At 40.5% G+C, this 27,008-nt stretch overlaps 1 protein-coding gene across 7 annotated transcripts in view; it reads left to right on the forward strand.

Moving 5' to 3' along the window:
- Positions 1 to 27,008, forward strand: part of PDSS2 (decaprenyl diphosphate synthase subunit 2) — a 279,633-nt gene that overhangs the window by 128,221 nt on the left and 124,404 nt on the right. The window lies entirely within an intron of this gene.

A 27,008-nucleotide genomic window follows, 5' to 3' on the forward strand; every position in this document is an offset into this window, starting at 1 on the left:
TGTGTGTGTGTGTGTGTGTGTGTGTGTGTGTGTGTGTGTGTGTGTATATGAGCCCTACTTCATATTAGAAAACAAATGTAGGGCCGGGCACCGTGGCTCACACCTGTAATCCCAACACTTTGGGAGGCTGAGGCTGGTGAATCACATGAGGTCAGGAGTTCAAGACTAGCTTAGCCAACACGGTGAAACCCCATCTCTACTAAAAATACAAAAATTAGCTGGTTGTGGTAGTTTATGCCTGTAGTCCCAGCTACTTGGGAGGCTGAGGTAGGAGCATTGCTTGAACCCAGGAGGCAGAGGTTACAGTGAGCCGAGATCATGCTACCGATCTCCAGCAAGACTCTGTCTCAAAAAAAATAAGTAAATAAATAAAATAAAACAAATGTAAGCCTAGTCAATTTATAATTTCTGAAAACGTAGAATTGGAGTTATAAAAAATATTTTTGTTGACAATGTGTAATTGTAATATATTCTGAACTTCTGAACAAGGAAGTATACTCTTATATGCTGCAATCCATGATTTTTATGAAATTCTCAGCATAGGATATAAAATTAGAATGTAAGCACATGTTTATATTTCCTGGAGTAGGCCTAGAAAATTATGTAAAAAATTAGGCAGTTCTCAGATTTCTTCTTAGCAATGTGAAGTCTGATACAGTTTTCAAGTTACGAAAATGGAGCCCCGGGAGATGAAGAGAAGTAGCTGTTGAAAGAGCATGACTCTACTACTCGTCTACCCATAGTTTTCAATTCTGGTCCTATTTGTCTAGGCAAATTTTGTAAACTCTGTGAGGGCCAGGGTACTCATGTATAAAAATGGAGACAATACCATCTACCTTCCACAGCTGTTGTAAAGATCAGAAGAAAAACATATGTGAAGCACTTAATGCAATACTTTTGGCCCCTTGTAGCTAACCAGTAAATACTAGTTTTTCTCTTCTTCCTTTTTTATTCTCCCTTCTTCCTTCTACCCTCCACAGGCGACCACATTTCTAACCTGAGGCATTCTTTATTTTCTCAAGTATGTCCTGTCCATGAAACATAACGTCAGGTAATGCTAACTAATAGTTATTAACAGCCAGGCCCTGTTTCAGTCTTCTTACATGCATCAAACTCACTGAATGTTTGCAACAACCTCATAATAAGAGATAAGTGCTGTTATCGTCCCCATTTAACAGATGGGGAAAACTGAAGCACACAAAGATAAAGTAATTTGCCCAAAGTGACATAGTAGTGGGGCCAGGTTTGAACCCAGGCAGTTTAATCTCAGAGCCCATACTCTTAGCTTAGCTATACTACCTCTGCAGAGCATTTCTCCTCACGTTTATAAGACAGAGGGAAAAAATAGGTTCTGGTAGGATTCCAGAGAGGCCTGGTCCACCTACAGAGGATTGAATTGTTCTTAAAAGACAAATCCAACATAGCTATCAGGGGTAGCAAGGATATTTCTGGGGAGGATGGATGGCAAACCTTGTAAAGGGAGAAGCAGTAGTGCTGTAGGATACCAAGGAAGGGAGAAAGTGAGGAATAACTATCCTAGACCTGACAGCAAATGCCAAATACTGGCAGTACCCTGCATGCACTGTGCTATTTCCTCCTCACGGGATATCGTTCCTACCTTTCTTAATCTGACTCTGCCTCACTTAAGATACAGTTCTGCTCTCCTCTTCTCCAGGAAACCTTCCCTGATCCCCAGGCCAACCTAAGTACTCTTTTCTGGGCTCCCTTAGCACACTGTGGATAAGTGTGCGCAAACATTAGTGGTGATAGTAATAATAACTACTGTGTACTGAGCACAGACTATGTGTTAGGGCATTGTGCTGAAAACACTTACACATGTTATCTCATTTATGTCTCGAAATAATCCTAAAAGGTCAATAGTGACAGCTCCTTTATATTGGTAAGGACAGTCAAAGTTAGAAATGTTAAATCATTTAGCCAAGATCTACAGAGCCATAAAGTAGCACATCTAAGAGTTCGACCAGGTCTTCCTTACTCCAAATTCATGTTCTCAGTAACTACAGTACATTAAAGCAATGGCAACAAAAGCCAAAATAGATAAATGGGATCTAATTAAACTTAAGAGTTTCTGCACAGCAAAAGAAACAATCTTTAGAGTGAATTGGCAACCAGTAGAATGGGAAAAAAAATTTGCAATCTACCCATCTAACAAAGGGCTAATATCCAGAATCTACAAAAAACTAAAACAGATTTACAAGAAAAAAAAAAACCCATTCAAAAGTGGGCAAAAGGTATAAACAGACACTTCTCAAAAGAAGACATTTATGAGGAACAAACATGAAAAAATGCTCATCATCACTGGTCATTAGAGAAATGCAAGTCAAAACCACATTGAGATACCATCTCATACCAGTTAGAATGGCAATCATTAAAAAATCAGGAGATAACAGATGCTGAAAAGGATGTGGAGAAATAGGAACACTTTTACACTGCTGGTGGGAGTGTAAAAGCTCAACCATTGTGGAAGGCAGTGTGGCAGTTCCTCAAGGATCTAGAAATAGAAATTCCATTTGACCCAGCAATCCCATTACTGGGTATATACCCAAAGGATTATAAATCCTTCTCTTATAAAGACACATGCACACGTATGTCCACTGTGGCACTGTTTACAATAGCAAAGACCTGGAGCCAACCCAAATGCCTATCAATGATAGACTGGACAAAGAAAATGTGGCACATATACACCATGGAATACTACGCAGCCATAAAAAATGATGAGTTCATGTTCTTTGTAGGGACATGGATGAAACTGGAAAACATCATTCTCAGCAAACTGACACAAGAACGGAAAACCAAACACCACATGTTCTCACTCATAGGTGGGTGTTGAACAATGAGAACACATGGACACAGGGAGGGGAGCATCAAACACTGGGGTGTGTCGGGGGGGACACTAGGGGAGGGAACAGCAGGGGATGGGGAGGTTGGGGAGGGATAACATGGGGAGAAATGCCAGATATAGGTGACAGGGGGATGGAGGCAGCAAACCACCTTACCACTTATGTACCTGTGCAGCAATCCTGCATGATCTGCACATGTACCCCAGAACCTAAAGTACAATTTTTAAAAAATAACCACAATACATTTACCATATTTTATTGATATTACCTGCTTTTATTTTTCTCATAATCAGGTTATAGACTCTTCAAGGACTACACTATATCTTCATCTTCTAACCCAGATCCAATCAAAATTGTCCTTTAGAGGAGAAAGAAACAAAATATTAAAATGTGCTTATTGAAGGCTGGGTGTTGTGACTCACACCTATAATTGTAGCATTTTAGGAGGCTGAATCAGGAGGATCACTTGAGCCCGGGAGTTCAACACTAGCCTAGACAACATAATGAAACCCCATCTGTACCAAAAAATAAATAAATAAATAACTGGGTGTGATGGTGCATGCTTGTAGTCCCAGCCACTCAGGAGGCCAAGGTGGGGGGATCACTTAAGTCTGGGAGATCAAGGCTGCAGTGAGCCATGATTGAGCCACTACACTCCAGCCTGACAGAGCAAGACCCTGTCTCAAAAAAAAAAAAAAAGAAAAGCTTATTTTTTCTAAATATACTTGAATTTTAAATGTATTTTGTAATGGACTGAGTTTAATGTTTAGGGGCTAAGGGAATTTCTCCTGTCCCTCTGAAGGTGCAAGCCTGCATAGAAAAACTGACAATAGACAGATTAACGGGGGACAAGTCCATAAATGTATTAATGTGAACATGGGCCTGACAGTCCTGCAAATATGAGACTCAAAAAGGGGCCAGATGGTTGAGACTTAAATACCCTCTTCATAGAAGGGAAGGTAGTGCAGGGGCTGTAGGCAATTTTAAAGTAATAGTAAATGATTTTTAGGGGAATGAATGGGCTCAAAGACAAGATAGTCATTTGTAAACGATTCTCTTTGGACACTGAACGGGACAGAAGGACAAACCAGTTATGGGAACGTGAGGGGCAGAAATTCACTGTGAACTAAGGTTGTCTTAATATGCAGGTAAAGCGTCCAATATAATCTGTCAGAGCTGCCCTCAGAAGAATAGATGAAAGGTCTCTCTGGGCATGGTGATTACTTTTAGTCTATTCTCTTTTTTGGCAATGAGTCTTTCCTGGTTGTTTTTTGAGATTCTCAGGGAAGGTGGTCTTAAAACAACTGCATTTCTTTTAGAAGTTTTCTTCATTCAGGTAAGGGAACTTCCAGAGAGAGCCTCTACCTGTGCTTGGGAGAGGAGAAACAACAGAAGGTTAGAAAGTCCTTGGTTTTGAGGTTTTCGAGGCCTTCCAATTTCCTTTAAATCTGAAGTGTTCAGCATGCCAACACATCATACTTTGGGGTATCATTCTCTGAGCCCCAATCATTGCAATTTCTTTTGACTTGATATGTTCTCAAACTGTAAAAACCATCTATAGATATTGCAGGTAGGTGTTACAAACTGAATTGTGTCCCTCTAAATTTGTATGTTGAAGTCCTTAACCCCCAATGTGACTGAATTTGGGGATAGAGCATTTAGGGAGGTTAATTAAGGTTAAATGAGGTCACAAGGGTGGGCCCTCATCTGATAGGATTGTTGTCCGTATAAGAAGAGGAAGAGACAGCAGAGAGGTCTTTCTCACCATGCACACACACAGGAAAGGTCGTGTTAGGACACAGTGAGAAGGCAGCTGTCTGCAAGACAAGAAGAGAGCCCTCACCAGAAACTGAATTTGCTGACACTTTTATCTTGGACTTTCAGCCTCCAGATCTATGAGAAAATAAATGTCTGTTTAAGCCACCCGGCCTGTGATATTTTGTTATGGCAGTCCAAGCAGATAAATACAGTACATTATTCTACATATTCTTGCTTTAGGACTTAAGTAAAATATTATATGAATAAATGTTTGTAATTCATAATTTAACATGACAAATATTCAACTATGGGTAGTGCCACATAACAGCTTAGGATATGCCGTTAATAATATAATTAGAATAATCATGTAAGGACTTTGTAGAAATACAGAGAAATGGAATTGCATGTGTTATCAAGGATTCACAATGACAGCCACCTACCATAAGCCACCTGTGGCACACCCCAGTATCCTGCTCTTCCTGCATTGTAGGCACCAGGGCGTCACCAGAGCTCCTTGCTCTCAGGACTCCTGGCTCAGTCCTTTTCTATAGAGGAAGGCTTAAGGTAGACCAAGACCTGTACAATGGAAGGACAGTTCAACTATGAGCCATCTAAATTATTATTTAAGGTCTAGGGAAGCCAAATGGGTACATTTTTATCTTTTGAGAGGGCTTGCCAAAGTGTTGTCTCTGTCACCTCTTGTTAGAAATCTTGGCTGCATTCTGTTCTTTAGAATGAGAATGAAGACAAATTGGACTAAGTTAGCTTCCCTGCTCCCTTTACACTGGGTTAACTCTAAGGCTATGCTGATTAATATGTGGGCCTCTGTTTTAGGTCACAGCAGGGCATTCTGTTTAGATGAAAGTGTGCAGGTGAAATTAGGAATTATAATGGCTTGACATTCTGATGATTAACTGGCGGTGAATATTCTTCAGTGATATCTAAGACCAACTGTTAACTCATATTTCTTTGGCAACCTTATTTAAGCAAAACTTTTTTTTTGTCTCTGTGTGAAAATTACTTCTTTGCAATTCATTTATTTTGTTCTCCTTAATTTATCCAAATTATTTGGGGCTGTGGCTAAAAGATGAAGGATGTTCCTGGACTTTTCTCCTTTTTTGTATTGTTCTCATTTCTTTCTCCCTCAAGCTCTGTCTAGAGGAGACACCCAAGCCTTTGTCCTAAATCTGTGCCCCGCCTATATTCCAGTTTCAGTTGGCTGGCTGCAGCCATTGTTATACCACTCCATGGCAGCTGTGGACTCTGTTCATTGTGAGCCCTGTTGGGACCAGCAGCGGCAGCAAGCTGACTGGCGCCCCCCAGCACACTGTGGTGGCAGCCATGCGTGGCATGGAGAGTGGGGTGGGTGGGTAGCAGCAACGTCCTTGCACTCAGTAATCTAAGTCCTCCTCATCTAAGAGAAGTACAATTTTGCTGTCACCTCTTCTTTGGAGTCTTCCCATTCCTCTCCCCAAATCCTCAGGGATCATAATTGTGAACCCCTACAGCAATTATAGATTGTAGCATTCAGTTTACACTTATGGACTGTACAATTTTCATAAGTCTTTTCATGTCATTTTATTGTATCTCCAACTAAACCATGAGCACTCAGGGCACAGACTATGTCTTAAAGTACCTTAAGAGAAAGAATACGTACTCACACCATAATAAATAATTATTGATAAAAGAAAAATGCTTTTTGTACCTTATATTTCTAGGGTCTAACACATAATAGATAGATATCCATAAATAATTTTGTTGGTAATAATGATAATCAGATAATCTAGGTTAACAATTCTTTAAATTTTTACCTGTTCTGACTCTTTTAAGTTACAAATAATTAAAATCGTTTTTTAAAGTTTGTTTTTTCATTAATTAACTCAGGAATAGGCTATTTCATGTAGTCATGAAATAGATTAAGGTGAACATGTTTTAGCATGTTGTAATATGTAATCCGAATTGTGAGTTGTTAAATGATTTTCTCCTTTTTTTTTGTCTTTTGCATTGAGACAGAGTCTCACTCTGTCACTCAGGCTGGAGGGCAGTGGTACGATCTCAGCTCACTGTGACCTCCGTCTCCTGGGTTCAAGAGATTCTCCTGCCTCAGCCTCCTGGGTAGCTGGGATTACAGGCGCGTACCACCATGCCCAACTAATTTTTTTTTGTGGGGGTGGGGGGTTTCACCATGTTGGCCAGGCTGGCCTGGAACTCCTGACCTCATGATCCACCCACCTTGGCCTCCCAAAGAGCTGGGATTATAGGCGTAAGCCACCGCACCCAGCCTCTCCTTTCTTTTCTTTTCTTTTCTTTTCTTTTTTTTTGACAGGGAGTCTTGCTCTGTCACCCAGGCTGGAGCACAATGGTGCAATGTCAGCTCACTGCAACCTCCTCCTCGCCTCCCAGGTTCAAGTGATTCTCCTGCCGCAGCCTCCTGAGTAGCTGGGATTACAGGCGTGTGCCACCACGTCCAGCTAATTTTTTGTATCTTTAGTAGAGACAGGGTTTCACCATGATGGCCAAGATGGTCTGAACTCCTGACCTCGTGATCCGCCCACCTCGCCTTCCCAGAGAGCTGGAATTACAGGCCTGAACCAACGCGCCGACCTCTCCTTTCTTACTAGTTCTGCTCGTCTTTGAATTCTAAATTGCTTTGTGAACCATTTGGTATCATCAACTATCAGGAAGACCTCTAGACAGGGAGACTGGTGGCTTCTACTCAGATATTTCACACTTATCTTGTTCCTTAGCCTTACTATTTTTAAAGCTTAAAAAAAGAGGAGTCATCAATATTTTTAAAATAATTACTGTTGGCTTAGATTACTCTTTAAGTGATGAACTTGATTAGAAGAAAATCTAAGAATGCAGACTGGTAAAAGGAAGTTGATTTCCTTTTTAAAAAAGAACCCTACTGTCGACACAAGAATTAACTAGACCAGTGAATAGAGAAGGCTGTAATTGTAGCAACTTGCCAAGATGATTAAATGTGGAAATATATAAAGGCATGAAAGATAACAGAATACCCACAAGAAGTGGGAAAAGATCAGGTTACTTGGAAAATATAAAGACATTGCACACTTTGGTCAGAATAAGCACAGTAATGTAGACAACCACCCTCTCAACTGCCTATTTACAAAAAAAGTCTTAAAAAGTAGAAGTGCCCCATCTATGAGTTGGAGGTATATCAGATGAGCTTCAAGTATCCTGTTGAGTTATTTGAATCTAAACTTTTACAGCTGTTTGGTATTTAGAGTCCAGAAAAATAAAAAATAAAAAAGAGAGAAAAGAAAAGTAGAGCTGTTACCTGGTATTTCCATTGAAAACATGAGCAAAATGTTTGCTGATTTGAATGCGTAGTTTTATGTCTTTGTAAAAAAGTTCATGTATTCTCTGAAATGAACAGGGGGCATTTTCAGATATCTCTGTTTCTGATTATTATTATTTTCATTCATGCCAGGCTTTAAGGTCCTTAAGAACAGGATTCTGATTGTGTTTATGGTGTATAGGCATCACCAAGCACATTACAGGTACTCAGGAAATACAAGATTAGGGCCAGGCGTGGTGGCTTACGCCTGTAATCCCACAACTTTGGGAGGCCAAGGCAGGTGGATCACAAGATTAGGAGATCAAGACCATCCTGGCTAACATGGTGAAGCCCCATCTCTACTAAAAATACAAAAAATCAGCCAAGTGTGGTGGCACATGCCTGTAGTCTCAGCTACTCAGGAGGCTAAGGCAGGAGAATAGTTTGAATCCAAGAGGCAGAGGTTGCAGTCAGCCAAGATTGTGCCACTGCACTCTAGCCTGGGTGACAGAGCAAGACTCTGTCTCAAAAAATAATAATAGTAATAAAAGAAAATACGAGATTGGCAGAACCATGTGCACATTTGCACATCCTTCTAAAGTACATTTTATTAGTTATTTGTTAAAAATGCATGTTTGCAAAATGTGTGCATACATCAATAAGCAGTGTTATCTGCCTTTTCCAAAAGTGGAGATGAGCACTGTGTCCAGAATGCCAGAATGGGAAGTCATGGGCAGACACAGGAAAAGAAAACAATAAGTGTGGGAGAGAAGAAGGTACAACCAAAAGTAATGTAGTCTTAGAGGTCTATGTGAAGATCAGATCCTTGTGCTTACAACTATTTGGGGCCTGAATTAAAACTTTGCAATCTTAACATATTTTGCAAACAACAAATTTTCTGAGGTGAAAGGGGGCATTTTCAGATGTCACTGTTTCTGTTTATTGTGCAGAAAAAGGCAGACTTCACTAATTTGATTATAAAATTCATCTCTGATCATCTTTGTTTCAGTACCTATAGTCAGTGTCAATTGACTTTTAAAATTGCTTGTCAAATATTAGTTCAATTTTTAAAAAACCTTTTATAATGATATATCTGCATACTGTATCTGAAGGACCACCAATAAATTATAATTTCTGGAACATATGCATTCCAGCATAGTAAAGGGATCTGATTATTCAGTGCTACCTGGTTTTATTTTGTCATTAAAAATTTTTTTTTAGAAACTTACTGTATTAGTCCATTTTCATGCTGCTGATAAAGACATACTCAAGCCTGGGCAATTTACAAAGGAAAGAAATTTAATTGGATTTACAGTTCCATGTGGCTGGGGAAGCCTCACAATCATGGCAGAAAGCATGGAGGAGCAAGTCATGTCTTATATGGATGGCAGCAGGCAAAGAGAGAGCATGTGCAGGGAGACTCCCGTTTTTCAAAACCATCAGATCTCATGAAACTTATTCACTATCATGAGAACAGCATGGGAAAGACCGGCCCCTGTGATTCAATTACCTCCCACCACGTCCCTCTTGCAACACATGGGAATTCAAGGTGAGATTTGGATGGGTCACAGCCAAACCATATCACTTACAAACAGAAAGCTTATGCTTAAATTGTTTTGTCAGCTTCTGGGGGTGGGCAGCATGAGTTAGAAAAAAAATTCAAAGATAAGGACCATACTTCTATCTACCCATATGGACTTAGGGTACTTGGCCTCTTTGGGTAACTATCTGTATGACATTCAACAAAGTACTTAGAATTTCCAGGCATTTATTTCTACAACTGTAAAATGAGGTACCAGGTTAGATGACGGGTATTCTCAGTATTCTTTTATTCTGAAAAGAGTCTTAAATTTGGATCTAGCTTAGGAAGGTCTAAATATAATGTTAAGGCCCCTCTGCACTAGGCCATAAGTTTCTGGAACCAAGTTTTAATCTACTCTATATTTCCAGCGCTCTGGGGTACCTTCCATGTAAGAGATACTTAACCATTTCTTGAATGAATAAATAAAGCGGCCCACTTGTCCAGAAAAGGAGAGAAAGAAGACACTTGTTATCTGTCCACACCTCCAAGCAATTGGTGTAATTAAGAATAGACCATAACTGCTGCCAAATAAATACTTGACATTACATGAATCCCTGTTGCTTGCATAATGAATGGAATTTCCTCCTTACAACAGTCCTATGAAATAACTGTTGTTAACCCCACATTGAAATGAGGAAACCAAAGCTTTGGAGGATGAAATAACTTGTAAGGTTCTACAGGTGATAGAAAATGAAGCCAGGATGCAAAATCAGAGCTTTCTGATAACAAAATTTTTCATTTAGATGAACTTAAACTCACCCTAAAGCATAAATGACTTAACAGTTCTTCCCAGAGAAAGGTTCTGATGTGGGGAGGCAGGGTAAGAGCAAGAGGACCATAGATACCTGAAGTGGAAGAGGACCACGTGCTGGAGGGGGACTGAGACTCAGAAGCCACATTTGCCACCCCTCTAGAGTTGTACTTGATCCAATCATTGACATTACTTGAAATATTTAGCAATTTGCTTTTCAAGAAGGTGTGATGTTAATATAAAAAAAAAGAGTACTTATGGATGAAACAAATTTATTGATTGTAGAAGCATTGTCTGGGAGTTAGGGCACCTGGGTAAGAGTTCTCAAATCTAAAAACTGTGAGACTTTAAGTTACTCAGTAGACCTTTCTGCTCTGCTGAAAGTCTAAATTAGTGATTTTTCACAGGTTTATAAAAGGAATTTCAAAGACTAGTCAGGGCTGGGGGATGATGAGGGGACTGGAGGGGCAGGAAAGGATTGTCCACCACCAAGAGAAGCATTCAGAAGTCCGGAGGACTCAGTGGTCTGTGCCAAGCCGAAGATGTCACCACAAGTTCAGGTGTTTCTGCTCTGTGGGTGGCTAACTCTTGAGCTATACTTACCAGATAGTTGGTATGTCAAGTTTTCTCCAAAGATTTATTTAAATAGAAAGATGAGTTGATTTAAAATCAGTAATAGTTAAAATTTAGTAGGCACTTTCTGTTGAAGTTATTGTTCTTTAGTGTGTGTTTCCGTTTAGATCCACAGAAATTATAGAAATGTTCAAAAGGCTGCTGCTGCCTTGCAAAGAAGAGAGTAATATATACGTATAAAGTAATGAAAAAGTCTGCGATTCACAATTTATATACTATAAAAAACTGTCTTCATATATTCTTTCAAATTTTATTGCTTTACTTAATTGTAATGTGGACTTAATGCGTGTTCACTGGGATGAAAATCCGTGAGTGCCTGTTTCAGATGAAACAAGTGTGCGATCTCCAAATTTCTTTTTCATAGGAAAGTGGTTCAGGAAAATTAAAAGATGATTAAAAGACTCAGGGAGTCTTCATAGGACTCCCCGCTGTGGATAATAAATGTCAGTAGTTTGCTGGGGGGTTAATGAATAAATGATATGCCCATGTCCACCTCACATTGCTGTGAAACACATACATGTATATATGTGTACATATGTGGGAATATATGTTTATGCACGTGTGTGTGTGTATACATACACTGTATACCACTGTATTTTTTAAAACATTTTTTAATTTTAGTATCCTGCTAACCTAGCAAAATAAGTATAGTGAGATGCCTGGGTTCGATACAAAGACCACTGTGGTTCTCTGCTTTGAATGTGATAATGCTCATCTGTGAGTGTATTAAAAAAAGACATAACTGGAATTTGAACTTGGGATCTCAAAAAATGTTCTGAGAGGGGTTTTGTTTTAATTCTTTATTCGGTATATTTTTTTTTTTTTTTTTTTTTTGAAAGAAGGTCTCACTTTGTTAACCAGGCTGGAGTGTAGTGGTACGATCTCAGCTCACTGCAGCTTCAACCTCTCAGGCTCAAACAATCCTCCCACCTCAGCCCCCTAAGTATTAATAGCTGGCACTACCAGCCTGTGGCATCATGCCCTGCTAATTTTTGTATTTTTAGTAGGGACGGGGTTTTGCCATGTTTCCCAGGCTGGTTTCAAACTCTTGAGCTCAAGCAATTCACCTGCCTCAGCATCCAAAGTGCTAAGATTACAGACATGAGCTACCGCGCCTGGTTCTACTTGGTGTATGTTTCTTATTAACTTCATTTGCCATGAAAGAGTGCTCACTTCTTTATACTGGAATTCAGATCTCATGGGAGAACAAGTCATCTCTTAGGATGAGAAGATTTAGGTCTTATGGATTTCAAGCTCTTTACCGAAATCTTGCCAACTATGTATGTATCTGTACAAACACATATGCCTATATATATATACACACACACACACATATATATATGCACACATACACATGCATATATATGCACACATATATGTATATAAAACTATACACATGTATATAGGTATATATACAGTTGTCCTCAATATTCATGGATCTTGGTCCCAGGATCTCCCTTGGATATCAAAATCCTTGGATGCTCAAGTCCCTGATATAAAATGTTATAGTCTCTGATATAAAATGGTTATATTTGCATATAACCGCTGTGCATCCTCTTGTATACTTCATATCATCTTCAAATTACTTATAATACCTAGCACAATGTAGATGCAATGTAAATAGTTGTTATGCTATATTATTTAGGGAATCATGACCAGGAAAAACATCTGCTCATGTTCAGTACAAATATTTTCAATCGGTGGTTGATTGAATTCAGGAATGTAGAATCCACCAATACCGATGGCCAACTATATGTGTTTGTGTGTTTCTTTTCATTTCTTACCTTTCCCTCATTTTCTGCTATTTCTTCTCAATAAAGGCTTCATATAATTTGTGGTCTGCTTTGGAATGATAACTGAATATACTGTCCCAGTTTTCCTTCTTGTATCTTTTTCACATCATACTGATTTATTTATGGTTTGTTTTTTAAAATTTTGTTTCTGGCTGTGGCAGTGGCTCATGCCTGTAATCACAGGACTTTGGGAGGCCAAGGTGGGAGTATCACTTGAGGCCAGGAGTTCGAGACCAGCCTGGCTAACATGACGAAATCCTGACTACTAAAAATAAAAAAATTAGCTGAGAGTAATGGCCTGTGGCTATAATCCCAGCTCCTCAGATGCCCGAGATAGAAGAGTCACTAGAACCTGGGAGGCAGAGGTTGCAGTGAGCGGAGATAGTGTCATTGCACTCCAGCCTGGGTGACAGAGCGAGACTGTGACAAATAAATAAATAAATAAGATTTTGTTTCCGATATAATCCTCCTCTCAACATTATCCTTTCATGAGGCTTAAATTCACTCCCACCTCTGAAAATACTGTTTACATGTTTTCCAGATACTGGGAGTGTTTTTTCCAGGAAAGGAGGGCTAGTGTATGTGTACCCTAAGAGCACTTTTAATAGAGGATTATGAAAAAAGCAATTAATATTTACTGAAGCATAAACATTAAATCTGAAACTTCCTGGGAAACAATGGTGTTTTAAACGTCACTACCCGCATGTCATCTGCTGGTTAGTTAGGGCGTATTCCCTGTACCCCTGTCAGAGGCCCCTGCTGCAGTGCCCATCTGATGTTCTGTTAATTTCCTGCCCACATCTAAACCATTGTAATTTTTTACTCTCTATGCAGTGCTTTGTGAATGGTGGCAGTCAAGCACTGAGGGGAAAAGAATTTTTCTTGGAATTTCCACTTTTCTTACAATACCACTGAATGTTTCGTTTTCGTATTTTTCTCAAGTTTAAATATGTGATAAGGTATAAACATAGTATTGAATAACATTTTTTAAACTAGGAATTCATCAATAACAATGCAAAAAAAAAAGAAAGTATTTATGAGTTTACTAAGTATGCCGTACTCTGCTTTGGTAAAGGATAAATTGAGTCCAGTGTTTTAAATCAACATATACAAAAACAAAGAGATAGAAGGCTGTTTTGAGAAAAATAAATATTTCAATTTTGACTCCTTTAATACTCATGCTTGATAGGCCTCATATAAATGCTTTACTCTCTTAGTACCCAATGTCAGCTCTGTCATATATATAGTACACACAATTATTTATTCTAGACAAAGGAAAGTCTCAGGACTATTCTCACCATGTGTTAGGGTAGGCTAGGTTATGCTGCAGTGGAAATGGCCCTGAAGTCTCAATGACTCACAAAATAAAGGTCCACTTATTCAGGTGTCATGTCCATATCATCCTTACTCTTAGACCAAGGCTGATGGAGCAGCCCTCCATTTAGAACATTGCTGGTCTCATGTCAGAAAAGAGACCAGGTGAACCACAACCCAGCTTTTTTTTTTTTTTTTTTTTTTTTTTTTGAGTTGGAGTTTCATTCTTATTGCCTAGGCTGGAGTGCAACAGCGCAATCTCAGCTCACTGCAACCTCCGCCTCCCAGGTTCAAGCGATCCTCCTGTCTCAGCCTCCCAAGTAGCTGTGATTACAGGCATGCACCACCACGTCTGGCTAATTTCGTATTTTTAGTAGAGATGAGGTTTTATCCTGTTGGTCAGGCTGGTCTCCACTCCCTATCTGAGGTGATCCACCCACCTCAGCCTCCCAAAGTGCTGGGATTACAGACGTGAGTCACTGTGCCCGGCCCACAACCCAGCTCTTAAAGCTTCTGATTAGAAATGACATTTTAACTCACTTCTGATTGGCAGAAGCAATTCACATGCCCTTACTTGAGTTTAAGAGCATGGACATACATAATCTTCCTATGGGATGGTGGTGGTGGTGCTGGTGGTGGTGAACATCAGAGTATTTACCAAAAAGATATATAATCTGTTATGTACCTATTGCCATTTTTTTCTCTAAAAAAAAATTATTCCAGTGTCACTCTCTTCTGGCTTTTCATAAGGTCAAGGAATAAAAGACCATTTATGGCTAGAGAGTGATGCCGATCAAACTTTTTCTTCCTCCCCACCCCCATGTTCTTCTCATCTCAACATTTTTACCTGGCAATTTGGTGAAATGGAAGGGGCATGGATTTACAGGTCACACTGGCTGTGCTGGTCACTCTCAGAGTGACATTAGGCAAATAACTTGACCTCTCTAAACCTAAGTTATCTCCATATAAAATCTTCATGATTCCCTCTTTATCAGGTTGTTGGAGGCATTAAATAAAACAGTCTATATAAAGCACTTAGCCGACTCCAGGAACCCTTCATCCCCACATCCCCTCCTATTTCCTCTCAAGAGTACTTAGCCAGAGTTCATGGACACTCACAAGGGAATGTATGGGTTGAATTCAGGGATCAATGAACTTGGGTGAAAAAAATTAAATTTTTTTTTTCAACAGAATTGGCATCCTTCTTAATCTTATTTATGTTACGTGTTTAAAATCATTTTTCTTAGTAGAATCCTTAGGTTTCACCAGATTGCCAAAGGAGTCCACAGTTTAACAGTTGTTAAGAACAGAACTCCTATGTCTAGTGACAGACTGTAGTTGCTACCACAGTTATTCTGTTAAGCAAAGAAAATTGTTTCTTTAGGGAGTCAATGAGGTTTGATAGCAAATGAATTGTATTTTACCTCCACAAAAGTATTTTAATCCAAATTTAGCCCCATTGCTTATCAGTCATAAGGCCATGGACAAATCAGTTAATACATATGAATTTCCATTTTCTCATCTGTAAAATAGGACTAATAACTATACTTGGTGAGGATTAAATGAGATGCTATATTTTAAAAATCAGAATATCTGAGACATAGTATGTTATGAATTATGCATTAAGCTGTACACTTAGTACCTGCCAATGGCACCTATTGTCTATGGCTTAAACATGCAGGGGAAGCCTGCTACAGTGCCGTGAGCCTGCAGTCCTAGCTACTCAGGAGGCTGAGGCAGGAAGATCACTTGAGGCCAGCAGTGTAAGACTAGCCTGCACAATGTAGCAAGACCTGTCTCTAAAAAAAGTTTTTTTAATTAAAAAAAAAAAACATGCTGGGCTGGGCATGGTGGCTCATGCTTGTAATCCCAGCACTTGGGAGGCTGAGGTGGGCAGATCACCTGAGGTTGGTAGTTCAAGACCAGCCTGACCAACATGGAGAAACCCTGGCTCTACTAAAAATATAAAATTAGCCAGGTGTGATGGGGCATGCCTGTAATCCCAGCTACTTGGGAGGCTGAGGCAGGAGAATGGCTTGAACCCGGGAAGCAGAGGTTGCAGTGAGCCAAGATCGTGCCACTATACTCCAGCCGAGGCAATAAGACAAGAGTGAAACTCTGTCTCAAAAAAAAAAAAAAAACATACTGGGGAATTTCTCAACTTTTATACATGAAAATACTTGGTGAAGTATTTTCTGGTACATTTAAGATCTGTTCTTGTGTCTCTAGATACCTAGGTTGATTAGGTAGCAAAGTAAGCAATCAAATTGTAAGCTTCTCACTGTATAGACTGTGCTCTGACACCCTTTTTCATTTGAAATAGATCTTTGCCCCTTTATTCCCACCTTACCTTCACATTTCCCAGACTCAGACACGTTTCATGGCTTAAATGAAGCCTGCCAAGGTTCCCTCTTGGGTTCATCACTGCCTCTTGTTATTTAGCTGGAGAGGTCTTTGCAGAATGACATTTCCCTCCTACAGTGCTTACTGTGCCCCATTTAGCATGCAGCCTTTACATTTTTCCTAACCCCTGCTTGCTCTCTAAAGAAGAGAAAACCCAAACCTCATCCTCTAGTGAAGCAATTCAGAACTCAGAGCCCTGGCAGTTGGCATTAGGCCTGGCACTAAACTTAAACGAATGAGATGCCCCTTATTTTGATCCAGCCTCCAGCATTCACAGGTAAATATCTGCTTGTCTTTTTCTTTTTTCTTTTTTCTTTTTTTTTTTTGAGACGGAGTTTCACTCATGTTACCCAGGCTGGAGTGCAATGGCGCGATCTCGGCTCACCGCAACCTCCGCCTCCTGGGTTCAGGCAATTCTCCTGCCTCAGCCTCCTGAGTAGCTGGGATTACAGGCACGCACCACCATGCCCAGCTAATTTTTTGTATTTTTAGTAGAGACGGGGTTTCACCATGTTGACCAGGATGGTCTCGATCTCTTGACCTTGTGATCCACCCACCTCGGCCTCCCAAAGTGCTGGGATTACAGGCTTGAGCCACCGCGCCCGGCCTGCTTGTCTTTTTCATCTGCTATCACATATCTTTTCTTCCGCCCCTTCTAAAACCAGAGTGTATATGCCCACTCCAGTTCACCAAATATTTTTAGCTTTCTCATATTCTGATTTTGCTCAGCAGCATTTTCTGGTTTACTATCTGGGTTGTCACTGTACTGTCATTTCTCCCAGTCTAGTTGTGCCTGAAGCAGTTTTCGTAGCTAAATGATGAACCCTTGAAGGGTTTGTAATGAAAATGGAAACTCCAGTGTGCTCTTTGTAATCAGTTTTTTAATCCTCCACCTGCCAGACCATGGATACAATTCGTAATTATCAGAGCAGAGAACTGAACCCCTGTACCGTGGCAGAAAGCATGAGCACTATGGGAGGGCGAGTGACAGAACCTGCTCTTCACTGGGGAGGGGGACAGATATTTTGGAAAACTTTGACACAAAATGTGAGGTATTTGTATAACCTTTTCATGTAGCACTGTGCTGCAGTCAGAGAGGGGGGTTGGGTCTTCTTCATTAAAAGCTTATTAAATGAAGAAATAGGACAGTCGTTTTGCTTCGGTAGATGGGGGTCAGAGAGGCGGGTCTGATCTCCTCAGGATATTAATGTCTGCCTTCAGCCAGGGGAAATGAGCCGTCACTTGAGTTAGAGGCAGCTTTATGTGCTCATCACTAGGGATTCCCATATGTCCAGGGAGCTGCAACAGTAAAAAATGGCAGAGCTCAGTGGTAGAGTACAGAGGGTTCTCATTGGAATTCATGTCAGGAAGCTCAGCTCAGTCTGCCCAGAGCAAGTCTGTTTAATGTTGATCAGCTGTCCATCTGATAAACCGAATTGATACCAGTATTCCCTCCAAGGGCTGTCCTGACAGTGACAGCCGCCGCACCCAGATGTCTTGTTAGGCTTTTTTGGTAGCCTCAAGTATTTTTAACCCCTTTTGCGACACGCAAACCCCAAAGTACTTCTAGAAACCTTTGATGAGGATGGCTAGCTAAGCTTTCTGGCATATAAGAGCCCCACATAACTGTTTCCAGGAACCAGAGATTATTAGCGAGCTGTCCCTTCTCATCATCCTCCTCCTACTCCTTCTCCTCCTCCTCGTAAGCATCCAGTTGACCTGCAGGATAATTCTGTGTTGACAGTGTCAAGTGTATGTCTGAGTTATTCAAAATAACATTTTTTAAAATGTTCTTAAATATAGTAAGTCACATGGCTTGATTATGCTTTATTAAGGTACTCTCATAGGTGTGTTCATTGATCACTAAGCAGAGCTTTATTATGTTCATGCGTAAAGAGACCATGCAATACAAATTTCTTTTCAGTTGGCTGATTTCCGGTGATAAATATGGTAACTCTTTGCTGAGCCCCAACATCCCTCTGCTCTTTCAAGTATGACCACCACCACCAAAGGCAGCTGACTTCTTTGTAGATTGGCTGGCAGGTATGGAGGGAGTTAATTTACAGAACACATCAATACTGAGGGTTTTTTCTTTTTTGGAAATAAATCAAGAGGGGAGGAAATGAATGCAAGTCTTTGTGTTAAGCTGTGATTATTTTAAAATTATATTTCTGCAAAACTACCAGTAGTTCTAAATTACAGCACTGAATATGGGAGAATTTTGTTTTAAAGCTTGGTTTTTTTTTTTAATTGAAGTACTACTTAAAAGATTTTGTCTTTATGTTTGTTTTTCCTCACTTTTGGACCTTGTGTTTTCATGGCATGGCAAGATTCTAACATAGACTGAAGTATCTAATCTCTTTGAAATGAGACCAGCTGCAATGACTTTTTATTTTCTGCTTCTTTTCTGTATACTCTAACTTTGAATGGTGGATGAGCTTTTCTAAAAGAGACACAGCACCTCAGCAATTGCTTAGTATGTGTGCTCAGAGCTGGAAGTAAGTCCTGGTAGTTTTTTCCAATCCTTGAACCTGTAACTTGATCATTACTTGGAGGTCATCCTTATTACAGCCTACAGCCTTGGCATTTTTCTTTTCTTTTTTTTTTTTTAAATAGAAATAGGGTCTCCCTATGTTGCCCAGGCTGGTCTCAAACTTCTGGGCTCAAGCAGTCCTCCCACCTTGGCCTCCCAAAGTGTTGGGATTACAGGCATGAGCCACCATGCCCAGCTGGTACTTTGCCTCTCATGGTTGAGAATTTTCATTTTCCTACCCTATTTTTAAAAATAGAATTCTAGGCTGGGCATGGTGACTCATATCTGTAATTCTAGCACTCTGGGAGGCCAAGGTGGGAGGATCACTTGAAGCTAGGAGTCTAAGACCAGCCTAGGCAACATAGTGAGACCCCCATCTCTACTACAAAAAGAAAATTAAAAATTAGCTGGGTATGGTCATGTGCAGCTGTAATCCCAGCTACTGAGGAGGTTGAAGTGGAAGGCTTCCTTGAGCCCAGGAGTTTGAGGTCACAATGAACGATAATAACACCACTGCTCTCCAGCCTGGGTGAGACCCTGTCTCAAAAGAAAAATTATTATAAAATCAGAATTCTCATTTCAGAATTTAAGAATGAAATAAGATGAATTTCGAATGATGCACTCATGGCCACACTCATGGCCAAACCCAAAGGCAAAGTTCTATTTTAATTTATCAACATGAATAAATGACAAAATAGGAGAATCCTTATGTTTCTCTGTTTATCACAGCTTAAATTGAATGACTCTTAGGACCCTAAGTCTACTTATAAAAAATTAATATTTGGCACTTATAATTAGTTAAAGGTTATCACCATGAAAGATCCTTTTACCTGGCATGGGTTTACAAAAGTGTGTATGCTTTTCCTTTTCATTAGAGTTCACACGCCTTTTTTTTTTTTTAAACTTTGAGCTGGATATTATTGAAGCATGTTTAGGATTTTTTTTGCTTTTATCTGTTTCTCCGTTTGCTCCCACCCCAATTATTTGCCCTGTTTTTTGGGACTGTGGGGAGAGAAATAAAACACAAAAAGCAGGGGCGGGGTGGGGGGGGGAAGCTAGTGTGTCACATGGCAGTAAGAGCTATGGAGGGGAATAAAAGTAGGAAGTCGGGATTGAGAATGCTGATGAGGATGAGAGGGTTGCTATTGTAAATGGAGTGGCCAGGAAGGCCTTACGTACAGAGAGGTGCACTTTTGCAGAGACCTGAAACGGATGAATGGCTAAGCCCTGTAGAAACATAAGGCAAGTGCAGTCCAGACAGAGGAAAGGGCAAAGGCCCTGAGGCAAGAACAGGCTTGGCACATTTAAGGAACAACAAAGAAGCTAGTGTCGCAGAAGAGGGTGAGTGTTGGGAAAAGTGTAGGGAATGAAGTCAGAGAGGCCAGGGGTGAAGTTGTGGCAGATTGTATTAGACTTGGAGTCCATTATAGGGACTGGCTTTTACCAAAGTAAGTGAGATGGGGACCACTGGAGGGTTTTGAGCAGAAGAGCCATGGGCCCGGTGGTTTCATTTTCCTGCTTGCCTCGTTTCTGTCACCGTTTTACCACTCCAGCCTCACATCTACAAAGTGTCTTTCATTTGTCCTCCATACTTAGTCACACAACAATACTGCAATTCTTCCATTAGATTGTTTTATATCACTCCCCATGTATCTCTGTTGTCACCTTAGAGTTCACATTCTAATCAGGTCACTCCTAAATTATTAGAAAAGTAGAAACAACTTTGTGATAGTTGTAGTTTGGCAAATTGTGGTGTAAAGAAATAAACTTAAAAAACTGTTTTAACAGAATAGGTTTCCTCATGAAGCCATCAGTTCCTTGTCACTGGAAATACTAAAATAGGACTAGGCGTGGTGGGTCACACCTGTAACCAAGGGCGGAGGCTTAAGGCCAGGAGTTTGAGCCTGGCCTAGGCAACAAAGTGAAAACCTGTCTCTACAAAAAAATATATATAAGAAATAAAAAAATTGGCCGGGCGCGGTGGCTCAAGCCTGTAATCCCAGCACCGTGGGAGGCCGAGGCGGGTGGATCACGAGGTCAAGAGATCGAGACCATCCTGGTCAACATGGTGAAACCCCGTCTCTACTAAAAATACAAAAAAAAATCAGCTGGGCATGGTGGCGCGTGCCTGTAATCCCAGCTACTCAGGAGGCTGAGGCAGGAGAATTGCCTGAACCCAGGAGGCGGAGGTTGCGGCGAGCCGAGATCGCGCCATTGCACTCCAGCCTGGGTAACAAGAGCGAAACTCCTTCTCAAAAAAAAAAGAAATAAAAAAATTAGCCAGGCTTAGTGGTGTGCTCCTATAGTCCTAGCTGCTCGGGAGGCTGAGGCGGGAGGATTGCTTGAGCCCAGGAGAAGTTGAATGGCTTTTTCTAGTGAGCTTGCACTACTTGGCCTCAGGCTCTTTACAACTAGAGTTTTCTGAAATCATGCTGTGGTTATCTTGATCTTCCTGACAGTCATAGTCGTCTCTCCCTATGCTGTGTATCCTGGATTATACTGGCATACTCCATTTCTTTTTGTTTTATTTTTGTGACAGGGTCTCATTCTGTCTCCCAGGCTGGAGTGCAGTAGCATGATCTTGGCTGACTGCAGCCTCAACGTCCTAGGCTCAAGTGATCCTCCCATCTCAAGCCTCCTGAGTAGCTGGAACCACAAGGGCGCACCACCACGTTCAGCTAATTTTTGTATTTTTTTCTAGAGGTACAGTTTCATCATGTTGCCCAGGCTGGTCTCAAACTCCTGGGCTCAAGCAATCCACCCACCTTGTCCTCCCAAAGTGTTTGGATTATAGGCATGAGCCACTGCCCCTGGCCTCCATTTCTTTGTTTTTTTGGGGGGTGTGTTTTTATGAGGTTTTTTTTTTTTTTTTTTTTGAGATGGAGTCTCACTCTGTCACCCAGGTTGGAGTGCAGTGGTGCCATCTCAGCTCACTACAACCTCTGCCTCTCGGGTTCAAGGGATTCTCCTGCCTCAGCCTCCTGAGTAGCTGGGATTACAGGTGCCCACCACCACACCCGGCTAATTTTTGTATTTTTAGTAGAGACAGGGTTTCACTATGTTGGCCAGGCTAGTTTCAAACTCCTGACCTCAGGTGATCCACCCACCTCAGCCTCCCAGAGTGCTGGGATTATAGGCATGAGCCACCGCGCCTGGCCTCCATTTCTTAAAATACCAATTTCATCCTGACATCTTCATATTGTCCAGCCCCTCCTTAATAACACCATACTGATTTAGAAAAACCTAAGCTCCTTGCTTGGTCTATTTAAGGCCCTCTCCAGTCCATGAGTCCAACCTCATCTCTGCTGTTCTCTGTATTAGATGGGCTTGCCTGCTGCTGTCCAATGAATATCCCCTACTTACCTCCAAATCTTAATCTATTTAAATGTTCAAAAATAAAAAAGGCTGTTAAAAAGTTCATAATCTCAGCATCTGCATTTCCTCCTCCCTGCCTGTCCTCTTTTCTTCCTTCTCATTTTTCCTGTTTCTCCAAAAATCAACTCGTGCTCCTCATTCATTCGTTCATACAGCAAAGACTTGAGAGCCTGCCAGGCACTGATCTACACAATAGAGATAGAATAATGAAAAAAATAGACAAAAATTCCAGCCCTCATGATTTTTTGCACTTACCAACTTTTGAAGGAATAAATGTGCTCTACCACGTTCTTTTTAATTTCTACATAGTATTGTACTACATTAATGGACATTTGGATTGTTTCTAATTATTTGGTGTTACCAAACCATGTAATGTATGCTATTTAAAACAAACACATTGGACGGACGTGTCATGGCTCATGCCTATAATCCCCGCACTTTGGGAAGCCGAGGTGGGAGCATTGCTTGAGGCCAGGAGTTGGAAACTAGCCTGCTGACATAGGAAAACCCCATAATTTTTTTAGATACCATACTTTTCTAAGTGATTGTACCAGTTTAAGGTACGATACAGTATTATATTCAGGGAAAATATCCCTGTGAGTGGCTACCTTCAAGAGTCAGGCTGTTCAAGTGAAAGTGGAAGGAAAAAAGAAGTGGTGGAAACTGGCAAGCTGAGGAGCGTGGTTCCAAAGACTTGCCAATTCAATTTAGTTTTAGAAATGCTGTTTGCCAAAGAGTATGTCTGTGGGCTTTATTTGGCTCTTGGGGCATCAACATGAGACCCCTATTTCTACCTTCACCAAAACTGTGTCTTCTTGATCTTTTTCATTTCTGCCAAGTTAATGAACTAAAAATGTTATTTCACTGTTATTATAATACTCCTTTCCAAATTATTAGTGAGGTTGAGCATCATTTTATGTAGTTTTTGACCATCTATATTTCTTTTGGAATTACCTCTTTATACCCTTTACCATTTTGCTACTGTTTCTTTATCTTATTAATTTGGATAAGCTTCACTTTGAATATAAACCTTTTGTTTATATTGTAAGTACTTCAAGTCTATATTTGCCTCATTATTTTTTATGGTATATTTTATTTTATTTTTTATTTTTTTGAGATGGAGTCTTACTCTGTTGACCAGGCTGGAGTGCAGTGGCTTGATCTTGGCTCACTGCAACCTCTGCCTCTCAGGTTCAAGCGATTCTCCAGCCTCAACCTCCCAAGTAGCTGGGATTACAGGTACACACCATGACACCTGGCTAATTTTTGTATTTTTTTGGTAGAGGTGGGGTTTCACCATGTTGGCCAGGCTGGTCTTGAACTCCTGACCTTAAGTGATCCCCCCACCTCAGTCTCCCAAAGTGCTGGGATTACAAGCGTGAGCCACTGCTCTCTGCCTATGGTATAATTTAGTATTAAACTTTTTGGTTTATTTTAACTACTCAGATTTATCCTTTGTTTTCTTTATAGCTTCCTGAGTTCCTATTTTATTTTGCAAAACTTTCTCACCCCGAGGCCGTAAGAATGTTTTCCTATAGTATTGCTTTTCACAGTTAAATGGTTAATCCGTTTAAATATATTCTTATCCATGGTGTAAGGTAGGAATCTAACATTTTTTTTTCTCGTAATTGATAGCCATTGCCCCAATATCATTTGTAAGAATAATCCGTCTTTTCCCTAATGATTTGAATTATCTTTATCATAAATAATTACTCAATTGCATTTGAATTTCTCACTGGATTCCATTTCACTAATCTATTCGTCTGTTCTTGTGATATTATCATACTTTTTTTTCTTCTTCTTCAAGACAGGGTCTCATTATGTTCCCCAGGATGGTCCCAAACTCCAGGGCTGAAGCAATCCTCCTGCCTCAGCCTCCCAAAGTTCTGGGATTATAGACATGAGCCTTCACACCCAGCCATACTATATTTTTTAAAACTGCAATAGCGTAGCTTTATAGTAACTTTTAAAATCTAGAATGGCTAATAAGTTTTTAAATTTAGAATGGCAGTCCTCTTTTTTTTTTTCCAAAGTTTTTCTTTTGTAATTTTCAAATTTACTGTTCCCATATGAACATAAAAATCAGTTTTACAATTTTAAAAACAAATTTTAGGATTCAAATGAAATGACTTTAAATGGATGACTCCTGCCTATCATTTTAATATTTTTAGAAAGACCCTGAATTTGCACATGTTGTGTTTGGGATATTTATTAGTTTTCTATTGATATGCAAAGAGCCCAGGCTTTAGAACCGGAGTCCTGGGCTTGAATCCAGCTTTGCAGTTAACTAGCTGTGTGAACTTGAGCAAGTTACTTAGCCTGTCAGCCTAGCTGCCTTCTGTACAGAAGAGATAATAAAGCTTACCTTAGAGAGCTGTTGTGAGTTTTATATTATTTATTAATCTGTTAATTGAGGCCGGGCGCGGTGGCTCAAGCCTGTAATCCCAGCACCGTGGGAGGCCGAGGCGGGTGGATCACGAGGTCAAGAGATCGAGACCATCCTGGTCAACATGGTGAAACCCCGTCTCTACTAAAAATACAAAAAATTAGCTGGGCATGGTGGCGCGTGCCTGTAATCCCAGCGACTCAGGAGGCTGGGGCAGGAGAATTGCCTGAACCCGGGAGGCGGAGGTTGCGGTGAGCCAAGATCGTGCCATTGCCCTCCAGCCTGGGTAATAGGAGCGAAACTCCATCTAAAAAAAAAAAAAAAAAAATCTGTTAATTGAGTTATTACAAAATATTTTATATAGTGTTCAGCATACAGTAAATAATTGTCTTAAAGTAATTTAGTAAGTCATAGCCATAATCACTATTAAGCACTTTTTAAAAGAGTATTTTTGAAGGATTTTCAGATGAAGTGACATATCTGGCATTTATTTCAAAGTCTGAAAGAGGAATGAAGGGCATAGCTAAAACAAGGTTAGCCATGGTTAACAACTTTTAAAGCTGAGTGTTGGGTCCCCAGAGGTTTTGATGCAATATTTTCTACTTTTGTGTTTGAAAATTCCAAAAATTTTAAAAAAGCAATCCTCCTGCCTTAGCATCCTTTAAAAGCTGTTAAAAATGACAAAGTGTAAATATTTATTATTTCTAAGTAGAAGATTATGTAAATATTATTCTCTGTGCTTTTCTATATTTTTTTTTTTAACCTCTCAAAAAAAAAGCAGTAAGGAACCTAATAAAAGAGAAAGAAGGCTCCAGCGTCTTTTTAATCACCTTTGTCTGTGTGGTGAAACACAATTAATTCTCCTCCTATTTTAACATGAGCTTAAATGCAGAACGTTTGAAGAGACTTCAGGTTATTATAAGGAATGGTTTTTGGTTGTTTTTCTTTCTTTTTTTTTTTTTTTTTTTTTTTGAGACAGGGTATCACTGTGTCACTCAGGGTGGAGTACAGTGTTGCAAACACAGCCTACTGCAGCCTCAACTTCCTGGGCTCAAGCAATCCTCCTGCCTCAGCCTCCCAAGTAGCTTAGCATCACAGGCACACACCACCACACCTGACTAATTTTTTTCTTTTAATTTTTCATAGAGATGAGGTCTCCCTATGTTACCCAGGCTGGTCTTGGGCTCCGGGGCTGAAGTGATCCACCCACCTTGGCCTCCTAAAGTGTTGGGATTACAGGTGTGAGCCACCAGACCCAGCTAAACTGCTTGTCAGGCTGGGTGTGGTGGCTCACAGCTGTTATCCTAGCACTTTGGAAGACTGAGGTGGGAGGATTACTTCAGCCTAGGAGTTCCAGACAAGCCTGGGCAACATGGGGAGACCTCTGTCTCCACAAAAAAAATAATTTTTTTAAAAAGCAGCCAGGTATGGTGGTATGTGCCTGTAGTCCTAGCTATGCAGGAGACTGAGGCAAGAGTATCATTTGAGCCCAGGAGTTTGAGGTTACAGTGAGCCATGGTCATGCCATTGTACTCCAGCCTGGACTACAGAGTGAGACCCTGTTTCTAAAAATGAAAACTGTTCATCAGCTGGCGTGGCTCCTGTGAGATAGTTATCACTAATCCCTGTAGGGGGATACATAGAGACTAACTGACCTTTGGGGTCACTTCCAACTCTGGTTTTATAAACCCACTTTTTAGTTTATATGCTTCCTTCCCTTTTGAAACTAGAATGAGAGCGATGCCCTATAACCTTTATAAATTAATGGCAGCTGGGCATGGTGGCTCATGCCTGTAATCCCAGCACTTTGGGAGGCTGAGGTGGGCGGATCACCTGAGATCAGGAGTTCAAGACCAGCCGGGCCAACATGGCGAAACTCCTTCTCCACTAAAAATGCAAGAATTAGCAGGATGTGGTGGCTTATGCCTTTAATCCTAAATCCCAGGGAGGCTGAGGCAGGAGAATCACTTGAACCCGGGAGGCAGAGGTTCCAGTGAGCCGAGATCGTGACATTGCACTCCAGCATGGGCCACAAGAGTGAAACTCTGTCTCCAAAAAAAAAAAAAAAAAATCCTGAATCTTTTAAAATCCTGAATTTTTATTTTATTTTATTTATTTTTTTTTTTTCTGAGACAGAGTCTTGCTCTGTCACCCAGGCTGGGGTGCAATGGTGCAATCTCGGCTCAGTGCAACCTCCACCTCCCCAGTTCAAGCAATTCTCCTGCCGCAGCCTCCCGAGGAACTGAGGCTACAGGTGCAAGCCACGACACCCTGCTAATTTTTTGTATTTTTAGTAGAGATGGAGTTTCATTGTGTTA

Source organism: Sapajus apella, unplaced genomic scaffold (genome assembly GCF_009761245.1).
Source record: "Sapajus apella isolate SASKATOON/1434 unplaced genomic scaffold, GSC_monkey_1.0 scaffold6, whole genome shotgun sequence".
NCBI lineage: Eukaryota > Metazoa > Chordata > Mammalia > Primates > Cebidae > Sapajus > Sapajus apella.